The sequence below is a fragment of the Stegodyphus dumicola genome, chromosome X1 (genome assembly GCF_044657685.1).
Source record: "Stegodyphus dumicola isolate Sdum_Otavi_A_Nest chromosome X1, ASM4465768v1".
Lineage (NCBI taxonomy): Eukaryota > Metazoa > Arthropoda > Arachnida > Araneae > Eresidae > Stegodyphus > Stegodyphus dumicola.
The window spans coordinates 136,923,400-136,935,728 of NC_140780.1; positions in this window are offsets into that span (position 1 = coordinate 136,923,400).

Genomic DNA, 12,329 nt, shown 5'->3' on the forward strand with positions numbered 1-12,329 from the left:
ACATTGTTATCAGTTTTTGTTAGCCAAAAATGGTCGAAAGTAGAGTAAAAATATTAGGAGTTTGAAGATAAATCATCAATATACCGTCATGTCTTTGCATAGAAATATTGTTACGGATTTGGTATTTAAACAGCTTATGTTAGTTGAATTGTAAATTAAATTGTTTTATTCCCCGTGCAGTGCAGCGCGTGACGAATATTCAAGGAAAGCTACGCCGGAAACTTAAAAATACAAGAGCACGTGCATTTTAAAATTTAATAAATAAATATCTCTTTTTGCTTTCAAGAAAATTCCAGAAATTTCTCGCGTGCGATTTAAAATATTATAAAAGGAGGAAAATCGCTCAATTCGTAGTTAGTTATTTAGTTTGTTGTTGCTTTAAGAGTTTGTTTAGAAAACTGCTCTTGTTGATTGTAGCGAATTCGCGGATTAGCTTTCTTTAGCTGTTTTGAATTAAGTTCTCTTGAACGTTTGAGTAGTTAGAAGATACTACTGTGATATATTGTGATACTGCGCGATTATTTGAGGACATTTAATCATATTTGTTGTGATAGTAATAAATTTTCTTCATTTTTCATCGGACTTGTGCATTCATTTCGTAACGAACCCGTACGCACGCAACAATTTTTTGGTATCAGAAGTGGGATTTTGAATGCCAAATACAAGAGCGATGGAAGAACAATTCAGGCAAATGATGACTGCATTTGCTGCTTTCCAAGAAAAGATGGAAGGGGCCGTCAACTCCATTAAGGAAGAAATGAAATTGGGCCAGGAATCCGTTAAGGAAGAAATGAAATTGGATCAAGACGCAGTCAAAGAAAAGATTGAAGCAGGTCAAGAGAAGATTGAAGCAGGACAGGAAGAGATGAAAAGGGAAATTACCTGCATAATAGAAAATAAATTTGAGGCTATGGAAGGCAGAATGGACGCGGTTGAAAACAAAATTCGGCAAATTGAAGAAAACGTTTCTGCTGTCAAACAACAAATAGAACAGAGAGTTTCGGCCGTAGAACAACAAATCGATTATAGAGTTTCTTCTGTGAAAGAGCAAATAGAAGACAGAGTTTCGGCCGTCGAACAACAAATAGGTTACAGAGTTGATTCGGTCAAAGAAGAAATAGAAGGAAGGGTTTGTTCCGTTAAACAACAAATTGATGAGAGAGTTTCTGCAGATGCCAAAGAAATGGATACTTTAAAGAAGATCGTAGCGACAGCAGGAAGCAATTCTGATACATTTAAATTTTTAACGATGCCTGCTCGTCCCGTTCTGAAACTATCTACATATGACGGGAAGACCTCCTGGCAGGTGTATAAGACACAATTTTCTATCGTTGCGGATGCGAATGGATGGGATTCCCAAACTAAGGACTGTCATCTCGCCGCTTCTCTGAGAGCAGACGCAGCGGATATCCTGCAGACGCTTTCCGAAAACCAAAGACTTGACTTCGAAGCTCTATCCGGCGCATTGGAGCTGCGCTTTGGCGAGAAATGTTTGAAAGACTGCAGTAGGCTTCAATTAAAATCCCGCCAACAGAAGCCCACGGAAACACTCCAGGAACTCGCCACAGATGTTGAAAGGCTATTTCATCTCGCCTTTTCGGAGTGCCCGACAGAAACAAGGGAAATCCTGTCCCTGTTTCTGTCGAAATACTTCATCGACGGCATCCGGGATTCTGAAATACAGAAAGCTCTGCGAATGGCGGACGTTAAAGATTTGAAAAACGCTCTAGTGTACGCCATGAAATTCGAGGCAGCTCAACAAGCAACTAATCGTAGAGATCGCTACCTAGTCAGAGCTGTGCGAGTTCACGAGCCAGTGGATCAATTGATGGCTCTTTTAGATGATTTATCCAGACAAGTCAATGCTTTGATACGGAGTAGGAGTGAGAACAAAGTATCTCTAAGGTGTTGGAAATGTGGTGCTGAAGGGCATTTACGACGGCATTGCAGAACACCCCAGGCCACGGATAATAAAACAGATGATTTAAAACGACCAGTAAATGTCTTGAGACGGAATATTGGTGAAAAGAACCCGACCCTAAAGTGCTGGAACTGTGGTGTTGAAGACCACATACGAAGGAACTGCAGAACACCCCAGAGCACGGAAAATAAGAGAGGCGGGTTAAACAGACAATTAAATGCCATGGGACGGAAAAGGATTGACAAGAAACTAAAGTGCTGGAACTGTGGAGCTGAAGGCCACGTAGTAAAGAATTGCAGAACACCCCAGGCTACGGAAATTGAGACCATGTCTCAGCAACGACGTAGGAAACAAATCAATGAGCATATCAAGGAACGGAGGTTGCCAGATAATGAAAAACCTTGTTTTAAAGAGCTCAAGATTTCTACATTGAGTGGCAACAGTAACGGACTGTCCATCAATGGGCCTATCGATGGAGTTTCTTGCAATATGATCATTGACACAGGAGCTAATGTTACCATCCTTAGGAAAGATTTAGCTGAACAGCTTAAAGATAAACTTATTTAGACGCCATCCTGTGTTACCCTTCAGACTGCGTCTGGTGATAAGATGGACATAGCTGAGAAGTTAAACGTGAATATCACGTTTGGAAGTGACGCCTACCATCACACGGCATATGTGGCGGATACTACAGATCCATGCATACTCGGACTGAACTTTTTAAGGAAATACAATTTTTCCTTAGTCTTCAAAAACAACAATCTGCTTTCAACATCTGAGGACATGATTATCCATCGTCAGAAGAGATCCTCACCTGGAAAACGCCAACGCCTTATCTAAAAGACCCATCTCAGGAAGCTGCCAAAATCATACTAGGGTCGCAGAGAAACGCAAGACTACCAGCTATTCCCTATCACAGATGCTCTTCGGTCGTGACCTTCGTCTGCCTTGTGATCTCTTGTTTGGTCGCCCTCCGAATGCTCCTTCATCGCCTGAGGAATATAGTCAAGATCTCCAGGCCCGGTTTGAAGTGATGCACAACTTTGCACGAGAGCGAGTCAACTTGGCGACAGAGAAAATGAAGACCCGCTACGACACAAGAGCTTCTGAACATCAATTCCACGAAGGAGACAAGGTGTGGTTGTGGAATCCTACTCGACGGAAAGGGCTTTGTCCGAAATTACAGTCACCTTGGGATGGTCCGTACACGGTCCTAAACAGACTGAATGACGTCGTGGTTCGGATCCGTAAGTCTTCGAACTCTAAGCCTAAAGTCGTTCATTACGACAGGTTAGCTCATTACTATGGACACTGTACGTAATGTCAATAATTGTAAATAGTGTAAGACCATGGTCCTTTTTGTTTCTAAATGTGTATTTAGTATTTGATTTGTATTTTGTATTTGATAGCATTTGATTTGTTTTATTTATTGCATTTATTGTTCATGTTGTTTATTATTGTAATGTGATACTTATTATTGCATTTATGCCACAGTTCTAAGTTTGGCTTCCTGTCCAGGGATTGTACTGCCTGGGATGTGCAGTCGTTGGGAAGGGGGCAGTGTTACGGATTTGGTATTTAAATATCTTATGTTAGTTGAATTGTAAATTAAATTGTTTTATTCCCCGTGCAGTGCAGCGCGTGACGAATATTCAAGGAAAGCTACGCCGGAAAGTTAAAAATACAAGAGCACGTGCATTTTAACATTTAATAAATAAATATCTCTTTTTGCTTTCGAGAAAATTCCAGAAATTTCTCGCGCGCGATTTAAAATCTTATAAAAGGAGGAAAACCTCTCAATTCGTAGTTAGTTACTTAGTTTGTTGTTGTTTTAAGAGTTTGTTTAGAAAACTGCTCTTGTTGATTGTAGCGAATTCGCGGATTAGCTTTCTTTAGCTGTTTTGAATTAAGTTCTCTTGAACGTTTGAGTAGTTCGAAGATACTACTGTGATACTGCACGATTATTTGAGGACATTTAATCATATTTGTTGTGATAATAATAAATTTTCTTCATTTTTCATCGAACTTGTGCATTCATTTCGAAACGAACCCGTACGCACGCAACAATATAATACCCAACAACCAAAAATAAATCAAACGTATCAAATGAATTTTAGTATGCCATAATGGTTTCATGGGAAAATATAACATACCTCTTAGATAGACAACTATAATCATTATATACAACAGCCATTTCATTAAAAAAAGACATAAATTATATTAATCAGATAAAATTTGTTGTAAAAGCTTCACTATCTGGTTATAATTCTTAAGCAAACAAGAAGCCATTTCAAGTACCATAATATAATTTTCATAAGAGCAACTGAATCTACGCATAAGTAACGCATAACCTCTAGTCTGATTATTCATCCATCTCGGATGTGCTTACGCTACAGTATATTATAGTCACTGTATGGGAAGCAGGCTCCCAAAACACAGTTACAAATTGCTTATAAAGTATTTCTCCCGTCTTCTTAGCATGTCTTCGTTATGTGGTGGTCTGCACGCTGGGCACGTATATATATATATACCATATCAAATGTTGTATGATCTTAAATCCATTTAGTGCGAAAACAAGTTATTACTACTTGCGCAATTGCTGCAAAGTTAGTTAATAATAATTTATTTCCTAAACAGTATTGATTAATTGATTATATTAGATGTTTTGGTAATTTAAATATTTTTTCTTTGAACAATTCACGTAGATGTACGATATTCAAATCAATTAATTATTGATTGATTAATCTAAGGATATTTCTACGTAATTTATTTATCAGTGGGCTTATTTCCGTGTGAGCATATATCTATGTGAGCATATTTCTGAATGAGCATTTTTCCATGTGACCTTTCTCTATGTGGGCATATTTCTGAGTGGGCTTTTTTCCTGTGAGCATTATTCTGTGAGTATTTATCCTGTGGGCATTTTTCCGGTCACCGTTAAGGACACCCCCCTTTCCTGGCGAACTATCACCAAGTGTCCGCTAAAGATAATCAACAAAAGTAAGTCGTGAGGACCCCCTGTGCGGTTTCCTTGCGCAATAACGTAAAGGGAAAAGTTTTTTGTGTGAGATTATGCTTAGACAGATGCTGTAGGTAAGTTTCACAAAAGCGACTGTCTGAACCGCGATGCAGAAGATTTGTATGTTATGGCTGTACTGTAATGATGTTTTACTTTTATTTAATCCAGAGGTTTTTTTAAGTTTTAAAATAAATATTTAAAAAACCTCTGGTCTGATTATTCATCCATCTCGGATGTGCTTACGCTACAGTATATTATAGTCACTGTATAGAAAGCAGGCTCCCAAAACACAGTTACAAATTGCTTATAAAGTATTTCTCCCGTCTTCTTAGCATGTCTTCGTAATGTGGTGGTCTGCACGCTGGGCGCGTATTCCAGAGGTCCGTGGTTCGATTCTCGGCGAGGGCGTTGCTCATCTTGGCGGCTTCCAAAACTACCTAATGTCTCTACAGTAGCTCCCGAATTAAAAGGGTGGTGGATGATGATTCTCCACACCCAGTATTTGACAATTGGGTCCTCTAAAAACCCCAGTCGCCCTTTAAAAGGTGGAGTATATAAGATATTCCTCCCGCCTTCTTTGCATGCTTTCGTAGTGTGGTGGTCTGCATGCTGGGCACGTATTCCAGAGGTCCATGGTTCGATTTCCGGCTCATTTTTCAAGTCTCCTGCTTCCAAAATACCTTATGTCTCTACATGCTATTTAGAAGACGTGGTTTTTATTTAGAAAACACAAAAAAAAGTAAGATAGAATACGTAGATTTTAAATAGAAAACGAGCTTTTTATTTTTGAAGCCACACAGGAATTGAAAGCTATTTCTAATATTTCGGACATCAGTGAAGGAAATTATGAATATTCGTTTTTAGAATAATTCGCCACTGATGATATTAAGACAGCATGTGAAAAGAATGATTATGTCATTATAGAAAGTGTTAAAAAGAGCTACAGGAAATGACAGTGAAAGTGATACAAAAGAAAGTTACTACATGCCAATCTCAACTGAATCGAGAAAAAGCACTGTGTAACAGAGAAAGAACTCTTAAATTGAAAGTTGGAGATCAGAAAAGCCACCACCAATTTTAGGAACTTGGAAGTACACTTGGTAAGACTAATGCGAAACAAACAAGGCTAGAGTAGTTCTTTGTAAAAATTTAACATATCATCAGCTATGTAATAATAAATTTTTTAAAATAAAAAATTCGAAATTTCGCAAATAGTTTAATTTTACCATTGCATTTTAATTAATAGTATAAGTATTAATTATTAGATTAATTGTTAATTTCTATCTTACTAAATAAAGTTGATACCGTAATTTGCAACACTGAAATCACAGTCTATTACACTCAGTCGCTTTACAAACTCAAATATGTTTGAAATGGAAATGGTTTTAATAACCGTTGGTACTGTGCATACGTTTTTGCTCTTTCCCTGTTATTCATTTTCATTGTACTTTACATTTTTAATTAATAGTATAAGTATTAATTATTAGATTAATTGTTAATTTCTATCTTACTAAATAAAGTTGATACCGTAATTTGCAACACTGAAATCACCGTCTATTACACTCAGTCGCTTTACAAACTCAAATATGTTTGAAATGGAAATGGTTTTAATAACCGTTGGTACTGTGCATACGTTTTTGCTCTTTCCCTGTTATTCATTTTCATTGTACTTTCTTTCCGAAAAACGATAATTAAGGAATTCGCGAAAAGTATTTTGAGATTTTACTACGTTGCAAAATACCATTGCAGCACCAAGGCATTAGATAACAAACACATACTCATCCTTATTCGCCCCCAAAAGAACTAAGCGTTTCAGATTGAAAAGCTTTCACATCAATAACTTGAAACCAGACACTGAGAAACTAACATGATTTTACTCGTATTAAGCTCACTAAATGTGTTCAGAAGTAAAATGCACAGTTTTATTAAAATTGATTTAAAACAAATATTATTCGCTTTTGCAGCTGCAAATGGAATAAAAACTTCCATTATTTTATTGATGCTGTTAGCAAATTTACTTCTCTCATTAACTGAATGAAATCACTCTTGGAAATTTTGTTATTTCCTTATTTGATTCTTTCAGGATGATTAAGGTTCTGTAAAAATGTTATTGGATCAAAGAGAAAAACTTTGAAAACCAGAGTTTTAGAGAAAAGTGAAAAAGAAAGCATTCTACACCTAATAGAATGATAGCAAGAAGTAAGGACGTCATCTTGAAGCATCGGTGAGTGCCCGTAAATTTAAAATTCTGACAAAGCTGTTATTTTTTTAATTAAATGGTGCAACAAAATACTTATTAATGATTTTCAATATAACAGCTTTGTAATGAATTTACGGGTTTTATTTAGAGTAAGAAAGTTTAAATAAAACGAGTTGCGTGTTGTCGCCATTCTTTCATGGCTTCAGTTACAGCATCGGTTAATGAAATATTTTCAAAAGGAATTTCTTCCTCTTCCCTACAATGTACCTGAGTGGAGGAAGTTGGTATAGTTGCATGCGGTTTAGGCAGCTATCACATTGCTTTGTCACAACAGCAAATCACCACAGATCACTTGGGGGTTACCATGTAAAAGGAAAACTGGTTCTCCATTTCAAACAAGCTGATAGCTGATTGGTTGAAAACAAACAACTTGCAATTTGTTTCAAAAGAGGGAAAAATCACACGTCTTTCTTTCAATAGTAAACCAGGCAGAAAAATTGTCCGAAACAGTTGTGAAACAAATACGTGTGTGATATGGGCCTTTTGTTGTTTACCACTGAATTTAGTTCGGTTTATTCCTAGGTAAGAAAAATGAGAGTTTCTACTTCGAGATTACACTGTATGGCTTATTAATTCAGACGGCGGAATAAGGGGCATAGAGGCGTAGTCATAAGGGCATTCCGTTCACACTTGCCAGAACGGGGTGTAAACCGTGGCCAATGGGAGAAGCTAAATTTGCGCATGCGTGGATGTGTCTACAACTTTCCCGTGCCGTTCTCCTGCTCGATTGACTTCCCACGTTTGCTCTGCTTGTTTAGTGACAGCGAAATCTTCTGTAGAACACCTCTTCGTTTTAGCTTTGCTCTGATTAGTCGACCCTTATCCCAAACTCGGCGTAAAGTTGAAAACATTGAACCCTATACCACGAGCCCTAAACCAGATTTTGTGGCGTAGCACAGACTGGTTGCCTTGGCAACGGAGCTCGGCTTTAACCACTTATGCCTTTTGCGCCCCCGTCTGAACGAAGCTTTAGTCTCGAAACACGATTTGGCGTCAATTCATTTTAAATGGTGTCCACTGTAAATGCGCTGTTTTAACTTTCATTCCACTTTGTTGCGTTCGGCAAAAACGAAAGATTCCTAATTTCTCCGAAATTTTGTTAAATAAATTTTAAACTAGTACTGCGAATCATTTATTTTCAATGCTCTGTATTTTCCCTTCACATAGAAAAATATAAATTTTTATGTGAATTTATACTTATATAAACACAGCAGTAAGAGTAACATTACAACTGGAACTTTTATAGATTCACTAGTTTTGCCAGTATCAGCATTAACTATACGAGTCGACTTTTATCGGCATTAAAACGAATCGGTTGATTAACTGATTGTACATGTTATAATGCTAAAACCACCAAAACTGAGCTAGGAACTCTCAGACGTAAATTGTTTGTAAACCTTAATTAAAAAGAATTTTAGTTCAGACCAAAACCTGGTAAAGTTTAAATCTGTATTATAAGTGCACTTCATTATTTTATATGCTATACAGTATCTATTCGATTTATTAGTATACTTTTAAAAATTTGATGTGATGAATGAAATTTATCAAAATTCAGAATACGTACTGGCAAGAAAACTCATAGAAACCATTTACATCAATGTCGTAAGTTCGCTTAAAAAACATAGAATGATTGTCGCTATTTTGTTGTGTGCTTTGAAATATTATTAATAATAAAGATCACATGGAATTTCAATGCACATTCAGAATTCGCAAATTAAGAGATGATAAAATGGGGTACACTCATCTGAAGATTTTGTTTTGTATCGCAAATATAAAGGCATCATTCTACTCGTATATTACACAATTTCTTGCGCATCTCACGTCTTATGAGAATGAAGCTGAGATTGATGGAAGCTCTCCAACTGATGAAGATTCCGAGTCTTGTTTTTTTCTTTACTAAAGAAAGGAGGTGGGGAAGAGAGTGCGCTCTCTATTCCTTTTGCTTTTCTTCTTAAACAAGCAACGAATTTTCTGAATAAAAGGCATCTAAGTCAAATGATGAAATATCATCAATTGTGACGTTAAAATGTTTCAGACCTTCAGAACTTTCATGCTTTTGGATGCATAATTCAAACAAAAAATTTACAAAAAAAATTTAAAAACTAGACACAAATACGAAAGATACACTGGTTATCATAAATTAAGGAAAAATCACAAAAAATCACGATTACTGAAAAAGCTACATGTAGAATTTAATAAAACTTACCCACAATATACAACACATAGTGAGGTATCAAATAACATAAAGAGAAATTACCAGACAAATATGGTAGTATAGAAATTAGCATATGTATAAAATGAACAAATCGAAGGTGTCAGTTTGCTATAGGGAAAGTACCTTCAATATGGAGTATGATCGCCTCTAGAAGCAATACAGCACATACAGCGATGTGTGATGCTTTCAATTATGCGGTCTATCAGTTCCATAGGAAGCGAGAGCCATTGCTCTTGCAAAGCAGTTGCAAGTGCGACAAGGGTTTGAGGGGGCTAGACGTCTCCCTAGAGCATCCCAAACGTGCTCGATAGGATTCAAGTCCGGGAATCGAGCTGGACGCTCCATGCACATAATTGTTTCCTGTTGAAGATAATTATCTACGATGCGAGCCCTTTGTGGTCTTGTGTTGTCATCCTGTAACAGGAAAGCATCACCTATTGCCCCCGCATATGGGCGCACATAAACATCAAGGATGTCATCTCTATAAATCTGAGCATTCACGGTTTCCCTTGGAAAGACATGGAGGTCTGTGCGTCCACCCAAAGAGATACCACCCCAAACACAGACACTGCCCCTTCCGTATGCATCTCTTTCACGGATGTTTGACGGATGATAACGGGTTCTAGGTTCTCCATATAAAATAACGCCTACTATCGCTTTCTAGACTAAACCTGGACTCATCCGTAAAGAGAACCGCTCTCCATTATCAGGCGTCCAGTGGGCATGATGTGCCCACTGAAAACGGTCCCTCCTATGGCGTGACGTAAGCGGCACACAAATGGCTGGTCGCCTGGCATACAGACCACCTTCGTGAAGCCTTCTACGCACAGTCGACGTTGACACGAACCTTCCGGTGGCTGTAGCAAGGGAGGATCTATGAAGAGTCGGTGTACCGGTTCTATTCCTGCGTGCACATAATGTCAAATATCGGCCATCGGCGCTTGTTGTAGTAGTTGGCCGTCCTTGGCTGAACCTCCTAGATGCCGAATCTGTGGTTTGAAATTGCCTCCAAAGTCTATGAACCACAGAAGGACTCACATTTTGCCATCTGGCCACTTCTGTTTCACTTTGTCCTGCCTCTAGTCTCCCAATGGCTCTCCATCGCAGTTCTGCAGGCAAATGATGTCTGGAGGTCATCGTTACGAATTGGCTATCTCAGATTTCTGTCACTGTCACAGTGAAATATGTGGGCTTGCTTTCAAACATGGACTTTTATGCTCCTCGCAGATGACGTATTCCGAAAGTAGCGCCACTAATTTGCATATCGCAGTTTTACTCAGCTACTCTTACTTGACAACATATTCAAATTTCACACGGTTTGGCTTGAACGAGTTATCGCTATTTTTGTGATTTTTCCTTAATTTATGATAACCAGTGTATATAGCAGACATGGCTATACTGCAGCTCTCCGACACCTTAACTGCAACTCGCGAGATACTTTTGCGATCCTTTGCCATCTGAAATGCGACTTGTTTTAAATAGAATCTAATTTTTTAATATAAATGGAATTTGAAATATAAATCATGCAGTGCACATTTCTTTATTAATCACTAACTTAATGTCTTATGTATGTAAAAATGTAATAGATTTCAAACTATCCTCAGGGACTTATCGTCAGAGCAACAAGTACGTAAAATTACAAATATTTCCATTTCTGGTAATTACTATTCCGGTTATAGTCACTGGAATACACTAATACGAAGTTAATATAAAACGCAATGCTAATATTTTTAGTTAATTATTCTCCCTAATATTTTTTCTGTCAAGTCAATTCTACACTGCTGGCCACCCAAATTGCAACACCAAGAAAGACAAGAGATATTACAAAAATATTTATTTAGTAGATAACATGTTGACCAAGTATCAAATGATTAAATTTATAGACTTCTGTGAAGTGTGGTTCCTTCCAGAATCAGTAGCCGCCATTGTTGGAGATCACCACTGCCACACGCCTCGGCATTGATTCAAAGAGACTTTTGGATGTGTTCTTGGGATACAGCATATCAAGCAGCTTCCACACGTTGCCAAAGTTGATCTGGTGTGGCAGCTTGGGATGCAAGACCCGATGCAAGACCAGTGTGGCGGTGCATAACGCAGCTGTTAAGCATCTTCTCTCCACGGTGTCTCCAGACTCGAATCCGACCATTGTGGTGTTGCAGACAGTTGTTTTGATTTACCATGTATTTAGGGACATCATCATAGAAAGCTAAGCCACGTTCATAATCAAAACCTGACGTATGTAATTGGCAGCAAGCCAAATGTATATATTGTAAATAGCTCAAAAACTTAAACTAACACCCTTTTTCTTATTTTAGTTAGTACTAACAGCTTTTGTCATAAATATATTAATCATAAAATGTAATATGTTCTTTAATTTGTAATAGTGTTTAAATAAAAAGATAGCTGAAAAGAAAAGCAGCTTAAGATGAAAACGCAACGACCGGAGTGATTTGACTCGACCTGTAGTGCCCAATGAGAGGCGGAGCAGGCTGTAATAAATATTATTATTACCATGCATTTGAAAAACAGATCAAACTCAAACAGCTAGGTTGAAGAGTTCGGCTGATAGACAGGTGGAATATGTGCTCGACGAAGCATTTATATACCCGGCATGAACTACTAGATTTATTAGCAATAAGTTATGTATGTCCAGAATTATCGTAACTATTCAAGAGGTGGTTTCGAGAATTTTCAATGATGCTCAGTGTACTGAATACTAAAAAATCCTGGCAAATTCCGTTGGATGCCACGCTGAAATACTGTATCAGTCAGGGCCGTCATGAGATATACTGATTATTCAGATACCACTGAAATTGCAATCATATTCTTCTTTTTGGTGAATTCTATACTGGGCGCTAATAAAAGTAGTTATTCCAAGGTTTAGGGGAAAAGTGTTTAACGATTTCTGAGATTA